The sequence below is a fragment of the Podarcis bocagei genome (genome assembly GCF_964188305.1).
Source record: "Podarcis bocagei genome assembly, chromosome: 6".
NCBI lineage: Eukaryota > Metazoa > Chordata > Lepidosauria > Squamata > Lacertidae > Podarcis > Podarcis bocagei.
Window position 1 is genome coordinate 57,820,600 of NC_138130.1, and position 18,102 is coordinate 57,838,701.

At 40.6% G+C, this 18,102-nt stretch overlaps 1 long non-coding RNA gene across 7 annotated transcripts in view; it reads left to right on the forward strand.

Annotated features, from left to right (window-relative positions):
• The first annotated feature begins 630 nt into the window (after window positions 1–630).
• LOC308590057 overlaps window positions 631–18,102 on the forward strand; it is a 114,249-nt gene continuing 96,777 nt past the window's right edge. For 5 of the 7 annotated variants that reach the window (XR_014009648.1, XR_014009649.1, XR_014009650.1 and 2 more), the window contains exons 1-4: window positions 631–724; window positions 1,888–1,961; window positions 4,384–4,523; window positions 7,779–7,825. This is a non-coding gene — a long non-coding RNA (uncharacterized lncRNA). The remainder of the gene's footprint in view (window positions 725–1,887; window positions 1,962–4,383; window positions 4,524–7,778; window positions 7,826–18,102) is intronic. The other 2 variants (XR_014009652.1, XR_014009653.1) reach the window with 1 other exon arrangement.

The following is an 18,102-nucleotide window of genomic DNA, read 5'->3' on the forward strand; positions in this document are numbered from 1 at the left end:
AGGGCAAAAAATACGGTGTATATACAAATAGTCTGTGAGTTAGTGGTAGGGCCCCTACCCATTTCTTGTCTGGCATGGCACTTCCTTTGTTCCCTTAATGGCTCATTATCCAGGCTATCACCTCACCAGAAGGGTAGCCTGGCTATTCCAAGAAGCAGAAGGGGGCCAAGGCATTCAGCCTAATTCCCCCAAAAACTCATAACAGTTTCTACATGGATAATATATTGTTGAAGAGACCCTATAGAATCTATTTCCTAGGGAAACATATTTGCTAAGCAAAAGAAGCAAAAGAAAAGCAAACATCTTTTAATTTGTTAGTCCTAATTGCTTTAACATATTTCACACACAATATTGCACTAACCCCCTCTGCTCACAATAGAACCAACAAAACCTGCTTGTTGGGAGGTGAATGTTGGGAGTTGTAGTTAACAATACCAACCCCCTCTCTTATCCTGCAAGGTTATATAGACATTTCAGATATGTGCCCTAAAAATGTAGCGTTTTAGTAATGCATCATTAAGGCTAAGAAATGAGTAAGTGTACTGATGGAACTGAAGTCTGTAGCAAACTCTGCATGCTCCAAATCTAGAATTGCTTTTAGAATTTCTCTTTGTTTAGAAATGCCAGAAGAATGTTATGGAAGGCAAAGAAGCAATAAAAGGACAGAATGGGGTAAAACACCCCATTTCAATTGTTAAACTGCAGTGATGTGGCATTTGACAAGGTAGGTTTTATGCTAAATCAGGGATTTGGAACTGCAGGTCTCTGATTTCCCATCATCTCTGACTATTGACCAGACTTGTTGGTGTTGATGGGAGTTAGGAGTCCAACAACATCTGAAGGACCACATGTTTCCCATCCCTGTGCTAAACAGTAATAGAGACCCAATCTATGATATATATTTTTCAGAATATCTGGAAAAAGCATTTGCTCTGAATTAAACTGAAGTATGAAAGCTATTTCATCTGATGTAGTTAAATAAAGGAGCAATTAGGAGAGTGAAGGCAGACCTCCATTCATAGCCTGAGTTATGTAACTCTCAATCTAGCAGGATCTATGGTCAAAGATTTCATCATTTTAGAGCACCAAAATGAAATATTGATTGACTAGCATTAGCATTATGTGGTAAATTTCTAAAGGCTATAGTTGATGAGAAATGGGGGGCACTTTGTGCTTATTGCTCTCATTGTTGAATTTTTTCCCTAGCATCCTTGCAGTTTTAATTTACAAGAGTTTCATTTTTGTAATCTTGTTGGCAGCACTGAATGAAATACCATGGGATAATATGGTGCAAAATGTCCCTTCATTTTTCTTTTCTCTCTTTACAAAGTATCCTTTCTCTCCCCCCCCCCCTTCATTAAATCTGTGGGTCTTGCAGATTTTTTCTGTCTGTGGAAGCAAGATTGACAGCTAAGATCCAAGGTCCTGGGTGCATCACAAAATATACACATTGGATTTAAAATGTATCACCTTGTGGGGCCAGTCCTTTTTAGCTATGCAGGGGATCTACTGCCCAGTGACAAGACAAGGCTAAATTATCTTTCTCAAACAACCAGTTGCAGCATGTAGGAATCTGGAAATGGGACAAGTATCTAATGCATTTGTCTCTTGGAAGAAAATCAAACGCTACACATTCTATATTGTTTACATGAATCCTTAGAGTTTTCTAATATGATTTTTTTTAAAGTTAAAAACCATGCAGAAAAAGGATTCAAGTGCACCAGTTGAAATCTATCTGAAGCTAAATTCAGCATTCCCATACCCAAAAAGTGATTTTTATTGCGTTGTTTATTAAACCTTGACTTGTCTATACATACTGCCAACCACAATTCCAGCTACTAATACTAGAAAGTTATGATTATATACATTTCTCTCATTTGCTTCAAGACTGGATTAGCTGATCCATGTGCTGATTTTAAGATGATAGACACCAGACACAAGGCTTACTCTGAACAGGAAAGGTAATCATTCCAATAACTATTATATGTGATGTATTTCAAAGCTGTTTGGCTTCTGTCAAGACATGTTAGAAGAGAATGTTTTGTCGCTATAATGAATAGTTTTCTTTATACATTTGACCTTTTTGTCCTAGTGTGTCCTTCAGGATCTGTGTCTTTATTGAAACTTCTATAAAATAATTATGGGCTCCCAGCTCATTTGATTTTAACTACTTTTCTACTCTGGTGAAAGATTTACTACTGCCAACTCTAGCACTTTCCAGAAGCAAATTACCTAGTTCTTCACAAATAATAATAAAAAAGCTACAACAGAAGTATAAAACTGAATCCATAAATAAACATTTGTTGATCCAGTCTAAGTTATTACCACCCGATGATAGACAAGCTGAAGATGCAGAAGAGAGGAACTAGATGGGCATCTTGTTTGCTACCAAGTGCTATTCAGCCTCAGCACTATAGGAAAAGATTGTAGCTCAGTGACAAAACATCTGCTTTGCATACAAAAGGTCTGATGTTCAGGTTAAAATTGCAGCACCCCCAGTAAAGCTGTGAGTGATCTCTGTCTGAAATTCTAGATAGCTGCTGACAATAAGTGTCGAAAATACCGAACTAGATGGACCAGTGTTCTGTCTCAGGATAAGGCTGCTTCCTTATAGGAATTTATGTTGTTGTTATATTTCCACTAGATTACCACCACGCAGCCCAGAGTGGAGGATTTTTAGTGCCATGTGACAATATAGGACTTGCATGATTGCCATGGTAAGGGAAGGGAGGAGAACAAAAAGCTGCTCCATGGCCCATGGCTGATGACAGCCATGTCCAATATTGCCCACTTTGGGAATTGAGAGTAACCAAAAAGGGAAAGGAGGTGTGGAACTCTCTCTGTGGGAGGGCTGAACCCTCCAGTGCTCCTGTCAGGCTTTGGAGAAATGGCTTCCTCCCTTCCTTTAGCTGTGGATGAGCAGAGCAAAGCGAAAATAGTCTTACCAGTTAGAGATATTTAATGTTCACAGCGAAAGAACAAAGACTCCATTCTCAGAGGAAAGGTGCTCCTAATTAAGGTTTCCACCCACTCCCTCCCCCGAGCCACCCCCATCACTTCCTGGTCTGGTAACCTGATCTCGCAACCATTTGGTCTTCTGTGTAGCTACCTTATCTGCTCTCCTTGACCTTGGACTGAGCCCTGGGACACTTTCCAGCGAAAGGGAGTCTGTTAATTCTCTCTCCTCCTGTTCTTCTTCTCCTAGCTGTTCCCCACTCAGTTCTGCCCAGCTGTTGTCTTCCAAACTATGTCACTCTGCAAACCACTGCTCCAAATCTATACTGCTCCACTGCTCCTGGGCAGGATTCTGGTCAGGAGCAGGGGGAGGGGGAGGCCCCACCATTCCTCAACAGAGTAGCTCTCCTCAGCCTGGTCTCTGACAGCTCCTATCTCTGATAAAAATGAAATATGGCCAAGGATTATGGAAGGTTAAAGGGCAACCCAACCTCTTACTGTATGCTTCCTGTCACCTGCATCTACATATGCAGAGGCTCATGGGAGGGCAATGTGTGCTCAACGCTACACACAAGGGAGAGACCATATTGGGCACTTGCTTTCGATTTCACATGGTTTCATCCTTTTTCCTGTGCAGGTTTGTATTTATCATGAGAAACTACAGGGAACTGTCGACTTTCACTGCTTCCTTTATAATACGTTGGGCAATTGGTCCCTCTAGTGCAACATTATCTGCACCGATTGGCAACATCCAAGATTTCAGAGGCAGGTCTCTCCCAGCATGGACAAATACAAGGCAAATTTAAATTGCATAGAAAGCAAAGCTAGCCATTAGTGTCTCTGTGAGCTTGAGAATGCAAGTTGCTGTTTTTTGATTCCTGTGTGAGCCAGATATAATCCATCATAGCTAAATATAAGGGCCTAATGTTCTCCCTTGAAAGGTCCTTCAAAAATTGACCGCACATAGGTATACAATTATTTTAATGTAAAAGGCAGTACCTTTTGTATCACCCCCGAATACACTGCATATTTGTACTTTATGAAAGCATGACAGAGAAGGCAAATAACCATTTTTTGTTATTTTTTATAAAGAAAAGGAACTGTGGTGAAGTACCATACGTCATTAAAATATGTACAGTTATTGAATATGTGTATTTCAGCAGAGCTTATTTTCTTAAAGCTTTCAGTTTAAACCTCTCAACTCAATGTTCCTGGTGTGTTATCTTTGATGAGCCCATGAAACTTCTTTCTCATTCCCTGGGGTTTCTTGTTACATCTCACAATTTAAGATTGGAACAATGAACAACTTAGAGAACCAACAAGTTAGAGAACCAAAAATTGATAGATTTGTCAATCACGAAGAGGGGAAAAAGGCTACAGCTCCAAACGGCTTAATTGAGGGTTTTTGTTTTGTTTTTTAAGCTGAAGGTTGAGTATCAGAGGTGGACATCCTAGAGCTCCAGAAGATGCCAAAACAAGCATTTATGTGGTGCTGGTTCTGTCTCAGTGGATAACTGTCATTATATGGAAGCAATTTGCTTGGATACAGTGAGAATGTTTGGCTTTAGGTAAATTGTTGGGCAAGGTTCATCACTTCACTGAGATATATGCACTAGAAATAAAATTAGCAACTCTAGAGCACTTAATAAGACTGGATAGCATCCAAATAGCTACTCTAAATATTCCCATGGAATTGTATGTACCCAGCTGGATTCTTTGAGCAGCAGGCACTCGTGCTATATTGCAAGCTATTCCTGAAACTGTTGGTGGCAAGGAAAAATAGGTATATAAGAGAATTCCTGGATGCAAAGACCCAAGTTGGGTAAGTACTCTTTGGTGAGAGAACCCCAACAGAGATTTAAATGTAGAGATTGAAATAAGCAGCGAAGTAAAGTGTGGAAACATAGATCTTTAAAATATGCCCTTTTAAGTTCCTTCCAAAGTTTCCCTCTTCCCTTAGCATAGTAAAAGCCCACACATTTGATAAGTTAGAAATAGTTTACTAACAAACTCTCCAAAGGTCAAATTCATGTGCTTTTCCATACAGTATTCAGAAAAGGTTGCACACACAGTAAAATTTGGCTTTAGCTTCAGTGGTGAGTTCCTAAATTATTGGTATGGGAACACATGCAACTGTAGGAACCATGAAGTGTGATCTGCATCAACATGCTCAAAACCTCTTTACATGTTGAGCTTCTTTGGTAGGCAGTGGCTGGATCAAAGAAGCATTTTAGTTAAATGTGTTGTAAACTTTGTATAAGAAATCATATTGGCAAAAATGGAACTCCACAGCACCATCTGGTGTCACAGTGTTATAATGCACATACTACACATATAAAGCACTTTTTCTTCACCAGTGTAACTGACTCCTAGGAGGAGAACAAAGGCTTGATTACCAAGTCCCTCCCAAGGTGAGGTAAACCTGGCAGGATCTTAACCTATGGTCTTAACCCCTTCATTCATTAATTAGACTTAAGCATGTTGGTTTTATTTGGCTGGTTATCCCACAGAAACTATTTTGCTCAAATGTCATTTAATTATGTACAATGGAAGGCTAACCTTTGAGAATCAATAGATTCAAATAACTTCCAATGTGAAACTGCCACCTATGCATGGAAACCTCTGGTATGTTAAGAGAGCATTGCTGTCGCCTTGGCACTCCATAGACATTGGAATACATGTAGCAAGACCTCCCCTGTTCTGCACTATGGTAGCATCAAGGCTCCAAGATGCTTAGAGAGTGGTGGGATTACTGCCTGCCCTATGTGGCAGAGATTCGGAGGTTGCACTAGCCCTCTCTATTCCTGCCCAAAGAGGTTTATGGTATATATTTCAGATTCTAAGTCTATGTCAGGCTTTTGACAGACTTGAATTTATATATTTAGGAGTAAAAGGTAAAGGACCCCTGGACGGTTAAGTCCAGTCAAAGGCGACTATGGGGTTGTGGCACTCATCTTGCTTTCACTCCGAGGGAGCCAGCGTTTGTCCACAGACAGTTTTCCGGGTCATGTGGCCAGCATGAATAAACTGCTTCTGGCACAATGGAACACCGTGATGAGTGCCAGAGAGCATGGAAACACTGTTTACCTTCCTGCCGCAGCGGTACCTATTTATCTACTTGCATTGGTGTGCTTTTGAACTGCTAGGTTGGCAGTAGGTCGCACAGAGCAACGGGAGCTCACCCCGTTGTGGGGATTTGAACCACCAACCTTCCGATTGGCAAGCCCAAGAGGCTCAGTGGTTTAGACCACAGCGCCACCCGTGTCCCTATGTTTAGGAGTGCAACACAGTGGTCCCATTTTCCCATGCTTTATCCTTAAATAACAGTTCAGCAAAGTACATGGCAGCAGGTTGACAAGAAACTGAGGGGCGAACTTCTGTATCTACCCTTTCAACTATAAGAAATAGATTCTAATTATGCTCAAAGGGAGCTCTATTCATAACCAATCATCACATTCTCAGAATAGTCTTCCTACTTCTTCACCTCTTCCCTTTCCCCCCTCAACTACTGGATGCTGTTAAAGACACACTGCTTAAAACTAAAACTCAAGGTTAACAGAATACAACGCAAAAGAAGAGTGACTTTGTGCACCAGGTTGATATGATTTTCTGATATTCTTGTGGCCACCACTCCCTACATCCTTGCAGTGAAGGAATTCTTTACAACCAATGCAGGCAAAGTGAAAACTGTGGGTGGAAACACATTGAACAAACACTTGCTGAAACCTGCATGCTGTTTTGAAGTGGGAGCCTGAGAGATAGACATCAGATTAATTCTTTATTTAAAATTAGATTTTGTTATCAGCAACTTATTATAATACACTTGGAAATGTTAATTAATAAAAAGTGCATTTCTATTAGCAAGTTTGTTTTTTCCCTTTACCAAACACTATAGCTTGCAAAGTGAATGCATTAGGATTCATAAATACCACTGACTTCATGCATCTTAACTGTACTAATGGAAAAACATTAATAATTGTCATCTGCATTACTAAGATACCCAGTTAATCCATTTGCATAAATTCTGCCTCAGAGTGTTAGACATTTGTAAATCATTTGCCAAGTAATTTCAAATTAATGCACCATTCAGTTGATTTATGAATGCAAAATAACATTAAAACTTAAAATAACTATTTTAATCAGTCCTTTAGAAGGAAAAAAGGCAAATAAAGCATAAGCTCAACCAGTATATATAATCTAGATTTCCCAGTCACAAGTGGGCAAGTGGTGATTGGAACAGCTCATACTTTGTGAGATTCCATGAACTACAAATGATATCTCTTGTATTTCCCGTATGGGGAAAATGCAGAAGTGTGACTCTTGCTTTCCATACTTCTTTCTTTCTTTCTTTCTTTCTTTCTTTCTTTCTTTCTTTCTTTCTTTCTTTCTTTCTTTCTTATTTGAACACTGCATGGATTCCAAGAAGCATATTTGACCAGCAATGGAAGTTATTCCGTTGGTGATTTTCCTAGTAAGGCTGGGCAGATGTCTGCTATTGATGGTTTAGGTTCAAGACATCCCACTGCAGAGCATACTGTTAGCTTAGATGACTAATTGAATCACTTGCCTATAATACTTTATTAAAGGAGGCAAGTGCTCTTCAGCAATCTGCTGGGTTGTTGTATCACAGGTATCACAAAGTAAATGACAGTAGAATCCTGACTTTTTGGGGTTTCTGGCTCTGCTATCTGTTAGTTCCTAGGAATTTTAAAGGTACATTGTGATGATTCAGATGGTAGATGGATCATCTCAGTGGTATCTTTGCTGATGTTTCCTTTGATTGTTACATTTTTTCTCAAACGTTAATGTATATTTCTTTGCAGACAGACTCTCGTGATTATTGTGGCAGAAGTCATATTCATCATGTTAAGTGAGTTATGGGGAAACGTCTCTCAGTTCCATTAAATGTATAGATTAATATGGGCAGTCTATATGTGCAAATACATATTTAAATGAGATAGATGACTATAAACCATGTGCAAAGGGCAGAGAGGATGTGAAACTATTGAGTTGTAGATGATGTGAATTGTCCTCCAAACTCTGACAGTATCATACCTCTTTAAACAGCCATAGCTTCCCTCAAATAATCCTGGGATTTGTAGTTTGTTAAGGATTATGAGAGTTGTTAAGTGAGAAACATTTCCCTCTAAGAGCTACAATGACAGAATTCTCTGGGAAGAGGAATTGACTGTTAAACCACTCTGATAATTGTAGCTCTGTGAGGGAAATATGGGTGTCCTAACAACTCCCATGCTCTTAATAATCTGCAATTCCCAGGGTTTTGGAGGGTAGTCAAGACTGATTCTCCTTTAAATGTCTAGTTCTGATGGAGTCTTAGTATCTTGGCTACTGTGATGGCTTCCAGAACCCAATTTTGTTGTCTGTCTGTTAGTCCGCAAACCACAGGGATATAATTGAAAAGTAATTTAACTATAAATGCCATGTTAAATCAAACCGTCTCCTTTATTTTTTGACCTGGCTACAAAGGGACTACAAAGTGGTGCCCCACAAGACGAATGCCTCGCAAGACGAAAAACCCGCTAGACAAAAGGGTTTTCCGTTTTTGAACTGCTTCGCAAGACGATTTTCCCTATGGGCTTGCTTTGCAAGACGAAAACGTCTTGCGAGTGTTCCGATTTTTCCCCGCTTCCCCCACCTTTTTCTAAGCCGCTAATCCGCTAATCCACTAAGCCTTTAATAGCCACTAAACCTTTAATAGCCGCTAAGCCTTTAATAGCCACTAAACCGCTAATAGCGCTAATCCGCTAATCCGCTAATAGGGTTGCTTCGCAAGACGAAAAAACCGCTAGACGAAGAGACTCGCGGAACGGATTAATTTCATCTTGCGAGGCACCACTGTATCCTTCTGATGGACTGCCATGGGCATTGGATTAGTCTCTGTGATGACAGAAACCTACTTCATCAAGTTTAGTGAATGTTCTAGTTCTGGAAAAAAATATGCTCAAAGCATTTCAGATCTTAGATTTGAGAAATTTCATCTATGTCTGTTAACTGTATTCAAATTAACTCGGCCCACGTGGTTTTGTTTTCACATATGCAACATTCCCTTCCTTTGAAGAAATATGAAAGTTAATCAATGTATATTGGTTTCCTACAGTGATTTAATCAAGTGGAAAAAATGCTCTTAGCTTGCCAGAATTTGAAGAGGCAGAAGCTGCCTTTTGCCCATTATGTTTTAAATTCACAATGCTGTAAAAATGATTCAAAATGAGAGCTATTTAGTCTGTTGAAGTTTATCCATTTTAATACATCATTTCCTTCTAATTGCTTCTTGATTACATTTCTGCATTTGCTTCAACAAGCTTGCCCATTAGGCCATTTCAAAAGTGTATGGTGTTTTTTTTAAAAGTGCTTCTTAAATATCATTTTTGTATTAGTTGCTTTCATATTTTAAAATATTTCACCACTCTTGCAGCTTCAGTTTTCTCACTGAGTCAAAATTAAAATATTTAGGTTCACATGTATTTTTCATTTCAGTGTTAATCTAGCTACATTTTACGCTTTCATCAAGTCTATGAAATATATTTGAAAACCAGGTCTGCTCTTACCCCTTAGAGAGCCAAGGCAGATGCCTAGGGCAGACACATTATAAAGAATGCTAGCTTTGGTCTTCAAATGTTTGATCATTTGTCTGAATTTCCAAATGTTTGGCTCTATAAAGTCAAATGTATGTTGTTTGTCAGGAGGCCTTACATCTAAAAAAGAAGAAAGAAATTACATAAAAAGTATATTTTTCAGACAAAGTAACTGATCTACTAAAATGCTGTTTCTCCAATTTCTACACTGTTTGGAAATTGCTAACAAATTATACCATGGAAGTTACCGTATTTTAAATTTCAGTTGGCTCTTAACTGTTAATAAAGACTCTCCTCCCTGGAAGAGAGGGGAGTGGTTGTGGGCGGGAGAACGAGCTCCGCCCCTGGTAGGGGGCATTAGCCCCCTCCCCTCCTTACCTAGCTGGCGCCCACGCCCACTGGAGGTAGCCAACCAGGTGCCTCCGGGGGGCGTGTGTAGCAGCTTAATGCTGTGGTGCCAGCTCCGCCTCCTCCTCATTCATCGTCGTCCCTCAGCGAGTCACTTTGAGGCTCGGGTGGCGGTTAGGCATTGGATTCATGTGTTGTGCTGTGTCAAGGGCTAGGTGTGGCCATCGCCTATGCTATCTACCGTGGGTTATTCCGTTAAAGGAATCTGGCGGTCGTGTATTCTGTCCGATGCCTGCTTGGCGGGAGGCCATGGCATGACCCTCGGTGACATCAGGGGGTGAGCCTATAGTTGGATGAGCATCAACAGGCTCCACCTACTGTTGAATAAACCCACCACCTATAGTCATCCAATGCCTAAGCCAATACCTTTTCACTGCTGTAATCAATAAAGTTGTGGCCTTTTCTTGCCCATTAACCTTATATCACGTGTCCTTGTGTATTTATTTCACATAGCGGGGTCGGGCCCTCGATCCACAAAGACTCTCCTCCCTGGAAGAGAGGGGAGTGGTTGTGGGCGGGAGACCGAGCTCCGCCCCTGGTAGGGGGCATTAGCCCCCTCCCCTCCTTACCTGGCTGGCGCCCACGCCCACCGGAGGTAGCCAACCAGGTGCCTCCGGGGGGCGTGTGTAGCAGCTTAATGCTGTGGTGCCAGCTCCGCCTCCTCCTCATTCGTCGTCGTCCCTCAGCGAGTCACCCACCCTCCACTCCCATTTAGCTCAGGGTATAGGTTTTTGGCCTTGCTATGGACCTTAGGTTGGTCGCCCTGGTTGGCTGGGGGGCCTGGTAGGAATTTTTCCATTAGGCATTAGGCCTTCTGGTTTTTTTGCCTACCTCGTAGCAATCGTCACAACTTTTGTGGTATTGGTGGGTAGGTTAGGCATTGGATTCATGTGTTGTGCTGTGTCAAGGGCTAGGTGTGGCCATCGCCTATGCTATCTACCGTGGGTTATTCCGTTAAAGGAATCTGGCGGTCGTGTATTCCGTCCGATGCCTGCTTGGCGGGAGGCCATAGCACGACCCTCGGTGACATCAGGGGGTGAGCCTATAGTTGGATGAGCATCAATAGGCTCCACCTACTGTTGAATAAACCCACCACCTATAGTCATCCAATGCCTAAGCCAATACCTTTTCACTGCTGTGATCAATAAAGTTGTGGCCTTTTCTTGCCCATTAACCTTACATCACGTGTCCTTGTGTATTTATTTCACATAGCGGGGTCGGGCCCTTGATCCACAACTTGTGTGAAAAAAGATTTTTTTTTCATTCGTGAATACTACATTCATTTTGTGTGTGCATCAGAAAGCCAGACTGTGCTTACTACATTTATAATCATCAAAATGCCTGTTGCTCAGGTACAACACATGTTTTTGCATGCAACAGTTTCCACGTTCAGTCCCTAGCATCTCTAGGTAGGCCTGAGAATGTCTTCTGTTTAAAACCCTGGAAAATCTGGGTTGTATCCAATAAGATTTTCTTAGCATAGACATGTTTAATTTAATGGATCTAAGTTAATTTCATATAACCCTGTCATAATACATTTGCAAATGGGTGGTGATGGTTTCAGGATTGAGTTTTACAGGGGGGAAGTAGAAGAGCTGAGCACCACTCCTGTCTACCGCTTTTGTCCTTCGTATTTTTCTTCCTCACTGTTTTGGATTAGGGAAGTAGATGCCCATATCTGCCACTGATAATTTTGTTCCATTCCAAATAGATATTCACAGGAAAATGTTGAAGGGTCTAAGGCTGCCATCACTGTTGTTATTTCCTAACCTTTGTGACTTGATATATATATCAATACATGGGCTTTCATCTATGTTTTGTAAAGATGGCTTGTTTTGCAATGTACAGTATTTGTGTTTTTACTGTTTCAATTTGTTCTTGACATACAGCATTCTGACCTTTTGTACTATTATCTAAGAGGAGCTCCACAATTTTGTCAAGTGACTAATCTTATTCTTTCACCTCAAGCGAATAAATAACTACTGGTGACATTTGCTATTTTCGGACAATCATTTTAATCCCACAAGTATCTAACACACACACGCATATGTATATATGTTATGTGATACTGTTGGATAAAGAATTTCTTGTAATAGAACCATAATTTATTATTCATGCTGTATCGTAAAGAGAATTCAAGTTTCCATGGGCAAATTTAGGCTGTACAGTGGTACCTCGGGTTACAAGCACCTTGGGTTACAAACTCTTTAGGTTACAGACTCTGCTAACCTGGAGGTAGTACCTCGGGTTAAGAACTTTACCTCAGGATGAGAACGGAAATTGTGCAGTGGCGGTGCAGCAGCAGCGGGAGGCCCCATTAGTTAGTGGTACCTCAGGTTAAGAACGGTTTCAGGTTAAGAACAGACCTCTGGAACAAATTAAGGTCGTAACCAGAGGTATCACTGTATGTCCAGACTTTTTGTAGGCAAGTGAAATGTTCACCATATGGAGGGCTCCTCCAGATTACCAAACATTCATCCTGAATTCTGCCTTTTATGATCTAGTTGAGATTCCTTCATTGCAGGCGGCTGGACTAGATGACCATTAGTGTCCCACCAAACTCTACAATTCTATGAATATCCTGCACAAAGTCTTTATTGGGCATTTGTTTGTAGGGAGGTTATATGAGGAGATGAATGAGCATAAGCATTCATCCTGATTTGACAGATCCAGTACATTTGTGTGCAGCCTTGTCATCTTTGTTGTTTTAACAAGGTATAAGTTAGGGATGGGCCCAGCATACATTTTATTCAGCTCACTTGGGCGAAGCTCACATTTAAAAATGAATCTAGCCACTTTACCCTTTTCTGCCTGTACCAGTATGTGAACTGAAGCACAGTCATCCTTCAAAACTTACATTTCTCTGAATTTTGCAGTTCAATTCTCCAGCCCACTAGTGTGTGCAAGAATGCAGAGTATATAAACAGTGCATGAAAGGCACATATTAGTGAAAGTTTGTGTACGTTAGGGAAATCTGCACATTGTGTATATTAGGAGAAAAATGTGTACTAAAATGCTGATAAATTTTCACGAGGACTTTAAAAAAAAGAATTCACAAATTGGTGTGGGAGTCGGGTAAATGAGAAACCGAGAGTCAGATTCAACTACTGAAGTCTTGTAGCAGAAGCCACCTTAAAGACTTTAGCTAATGCAAAATGGGACTTTGCTCACTCCTCCTTCTGTGCCCCCTGCACTGCCCTCAAATCTGGAGATTCAGGAGATTTCCCCAAAACAGTGTGCAAGGAGAGGGGAGGGGAGAATTCTACCCTTAGAGAAACCGAAATTGATGCATTTGCCTATCCATCTATAATACCCTTCTTGATAAATATTAGTTCTTGGAAATAAACTTGTAATGAAACTGTATATGAAAGGTTGACACATAATGGAAATACAGAGTGACTTCATAGCCAAGAGATTCACTCTGAAAACAGAAATATATAGCCAACCATACATACCAGCTTTAAAATTGAAATGGTCTCTTATTGACCAGCAAAGCCTAGGGTTAAGCAAGTTTGCAGAATCGTAGCTCTCAGATATAATATAGAGCAGCTTGCAAACTGTGAATGCGTAGAAGTGAAACTACTTTATTGATTTTCATTATCCTAGTTGAAAGAAAAGTCAAAGATAAACAAAGTACGGTGAGTGACAGATACATTAGTGTGTGTGTGTGTGTGTGTGTGTGTGTTTTGCCTTCTTATTCTATCTTAAAGATGCCAGTACAGGATCACGAAGCTTCTTTGAAAAGCAAGGAAGAGAAACCAAACCTCAACATCTTTTCTGAGGTACTTGAAATTCAAGAATTAAGCAATTAAAGCCCAGACTGTGCAAACATATTTGTGTCATTGTACATTTTTTTTCATAACATGTGAACAGAGTGGAAGAAAAACTGAAATGTTTCTCCTGCTGGTGACATTAGGTACAATGGAATGAAAAAATAAACTGGCGTTGACTACTGTCATGATGTCAGTAACTAAATGACTTGATTTGACAATTGTAAGTATGTAATCTCTGACAGGTACACTCTCATTTCACTGCCAGGGCACTAAGTACTATAATAAACATGTCACCTGACATCAGGTTATTACTGATTGAAGACAACCCTTTGTGTGTATTCTTAACCATTCTCATTTAGTGAAACCTTTCTTCCTTTATCCATTTTTATGTACAGTCTATAATGAACAAACAGTCAGCAATGGAGTGTTAAGAGCTATTCCTGTTGCTTTGCAAAAAATCATAGAACAAACTTTCCTTGTTTTGTTTTGTTTTTCTTAAACAAAGGGAAAAGAAGGGCACCTGAATTAATAACAAGAAGCACAAAGTCAGTTCATTTTATTCATACGTGCAATCCATAGAGTCATGGGCAGCTGGATACAAATAAGCATATCTTGAGAACAGAAAATTTGAGGGAAATGAGTCTGCCTCAAATGGAGTTAGTTTTGGTTTGTGGATACATATTTGTTCTATGGTACCTGGGAAGATTTCTCAGGGGGTGTAGGATCATTTGGCTTTTCCCTTTCTGTGGGCAGAGAGAGGTTGTGCCTAATAGAGGTAAACCGAACATAACAAGCCTCCTTTGTGAGGCTATAGAAAGGTCAACTGACACTATCGTTCCAACCTTGGCAAGGGCAAAAAGGAGATCTAGTCCATGGGACTGTGCCAGGCCTGAATTATTTAAAACTGGGCTAGTCCATCTGGCTCCAATTTTAATCAGCTGATGTTAGTCCTAAATGATTTATAATTATTAATTATTATTATTAATTATCCACCTTTCACTCTAAAGGTCACCAGGTTTGTTACAGCATCTTTAGAAACTGAAAACAGTTTAAAACAACTTATAAGAAAGTGGGTCCTAAAATTATACACCTCAAGTGTAAAGACAAGGTTGGGACCATTCCATTCTACCAACCAATCCTCTTCAGAGGCATGTCCTACTCCATGTGTCACCACCAAGTCAAGTGAAACCTTTGTCTGCAGACAAATGGTGGCACCTACATTATGAAAGATGCATTGTCCCTTCTGTGGGTTCTTTTCAGAACCAGTTGATGGTGTCTCTCACCCCAAGCCTTTAAACTTGTCTTTTGAAACAAATCTGATACCTTCCCTGTTTTCATGTTGAGCAAGAGAGATAGGAAGCAATCCTGTTTCATCATTAGTCCCATAATTGTTTCCATTGCATCTGTTCTACACGAGAACCACTATTTAAGCCTCAGCTTGTTTTTTTCCCTCCCTGTCATTTTTTCCTGTTATGTTGAACCTTTTGGGTTGTAAGCTTGTGGGCAGTGGTGGCTTTCTTTTAATTTATTGGTTTTCATATAACCCAAATCTAAGAACCCTTTTGGCTGCTAACTGCTATTACTGATGTAACTAATGAATGAATGGATGAATGTGTTAAGTTTGGTGGTGATAGTGATTCCAAAAGTGGGTTATGAAACCACAGAGGGGACATGCTTTGGGGTATAGAGTGAAACATCAACATAGGCATACAAAGGAAAAGCAAAGCATATGATTTGTGATTGAAGGTTCCAATCGCTGCACAATTTGTGTTACCCTGATTGCTGTCTTGTTAATTCCAAACTTACTTATAGTATCAATATGCAAATGTGATTTTCCTTGCGTTTGCTTGGTAATGTAATATTAATAATGCAAGTCCTGTAAAGTTATTTATAATCTGCTTTACATTTCCACCCATTAGAAGCTAACTTTCATATGCAACACTTGTGTGGCATGACAGAACTGAAACAAATGATATGCGTTTGACTTCACTCAGCTTGACAGTAAAAAGTGGTGTTTCAATTAGATGTAGCCTAGGCATCAGGGGCATACTACTGCAGCAATATTACACTGTCAGAACAGAAGAATGATTTGCTTAGAACTGAAAACGTTTATTTTAGGTTTGTCTCTCCAGTCTTATAAGCACAAAGAATAGTTGAGGCTTTTAATGTACATATGAAGTTATAGGAAACATTTACTTGTACACAGTATGGGCAGTGAAAAAATATTTTTAATGTGTGGTACACTGGAGGGGGGTAGCCGTTTTTTGTCCAAGGGCTAAATTCAACATTTGCCACTTCCCGGCAGTGAATGTGGTCCCCACACACAGTCATATGCACATATCCAGTGCATATATATCCCCTACACAAAAAATTAACATCAATAACAGCAACAATACCTCCCATAAAAAACCCTAAGCCAGAGCTTTTCAAACTGTGTTGCGGCATGTTAGTGTGTTGACTGTCGTGTGTAGGTGTGTCATGCGAATGCTTCCTGCACTCCTCCTGGGGCTGGAAAGGGGTTAGTTTAATATCTGGCTTGCTAGTAAAACTGAAATACTGTGTTACGAAATGATGCATGTCTAAAAAATGTGTCACCAACATGAAAAGTCTGGAAAGCTCTGCCCTAAGCAATACCCCAGGACAAAAGTCTGTTCAACAGCCTTAGCTTTTGTAGCTAGAATCAGTCAGGCCCTGCCCTCCCAGGTCAGATGCGAAAAGGCCTGCAAAGCAGGGAGTGTGTCCTTCAAGCCTCATAGCCAAGATGGTCTGCCCAGGGCTGGTGGGAGTTGTAGTCCAAAACGAATACTCATCCTCAACAGAAATATTGGCTTCATGACTCAACAAGGAACAATTTGTTCTTTGTTACCCTTCCCATTTGTTCTCTTTCTCCATTTGCTTGTCACATTTTCCTAAGTCTTCCTTCCTCCTCCCCCGTATGTCACCAGTAGTGTCAACAAATAGGTTGCAAGCTCCTTGGAGCTTACCTGATTTCACTCTGTAAAGCACTCTGTATACTGATAGCATAACAACAAGAGCAACTTGAATAGCTCATGTTGGGAAGGCATAGAAGCCATCTGTGCAACAAAGGCACCAGGAATCAGTCTTACAATCTGTGTATGCTGGGGAGGTGATGAAAATAATTGAGAATAACAACTTGGGGAAACTGAGACATGTTACTGGCAGATGTGAAGGGACCTTGAATTTCTTTCCAGCACAACCAATGAATTGCTAGTGGATTTAACCATATGTTAGTTTAGCACTGGGTCATATTTGCTGAGACACACTGAATTTAGCTGATTTGCTCTAGAATGAAAGTAACTTCATATGTCCCTTCTACTCCCACAAAAGAGCTGTCTGGTCTTTGACCGCGATAATGATTGATTGATTTCCCACAAGAGAGTTCTGGGGTCAGGTGGGGGTCTGGATTTTGAACTATCTCACCTGAGAATGACCCACAAGACATTCCAATTAGTTGCACCTGCCTCCTTGATGTTAGCCAACTATTTGGAGTAACTGGACCATGCCTCCCAGGTTTATGAAGTGGTCTGTACCTCATCTTCCAGCTTCTTGTATTGAAAGAGGATAAATGCTAAGAGTAGGGTTTTTTAGCTGTCTACTCATAGCTGTCTGAAAGATGTATGATACCTGGCTTGCAGACATTTGTTTTGCCACTTTCCCAGTAAAATGACTCATGCATTCTCCATGTAGGCAGGCACTGTTTAGGCAAGGCTTCTAACAGAGTGCAATCCCTGTGGAGATCCATTGGGTGTGCAAGGAAATGAAAAAAACCCCCAACCATTCTAATAAAATTGTCAATACTAACTTTCAGTGTCATGAATACTCCTCACAGCTGCTTTGACATCCGGGTTCTTTTATTCAGTTAATCAAGCAGGTGGGACCTGGCAGGTTCGAGGTTAGGGAAGCCTTGTAGATTGGATCAGAATATGGATTATAGTCCAAATTCCTGTTCTAGGTTTCTTTGCGAATTTTTGATTTTGTCCAGACATCAGAGCAGAAGAGGCTCACCTGGCAGGGTAGAGTTGCTACATTCCTGTTCCTATAGGTGGGTTGCTGCTGCTTACCATGAGGGACAGGAGTGAGACAGTGGAGAGGTCAGCAGGGTCAAACACACTGGCAAGAACTCTGGATTGATTCAGCTGGTACATTTGCACCATGCCAAGCTCCCCACAACTTGTCCCCTCTTTCTTTCCCTCCTGGAAAGCAGTAACAAATTCACCTGCCAGCCCAGTCCTATCTGCTTCCATATCAGAATATATGGTATTTATTCACAGCAGTTTTTCACATGTGCAGCACATTCCCAGTATGGATTTTCTACTTCTGCCTTCTTGCCCTTCCACAGTTAGGTTATA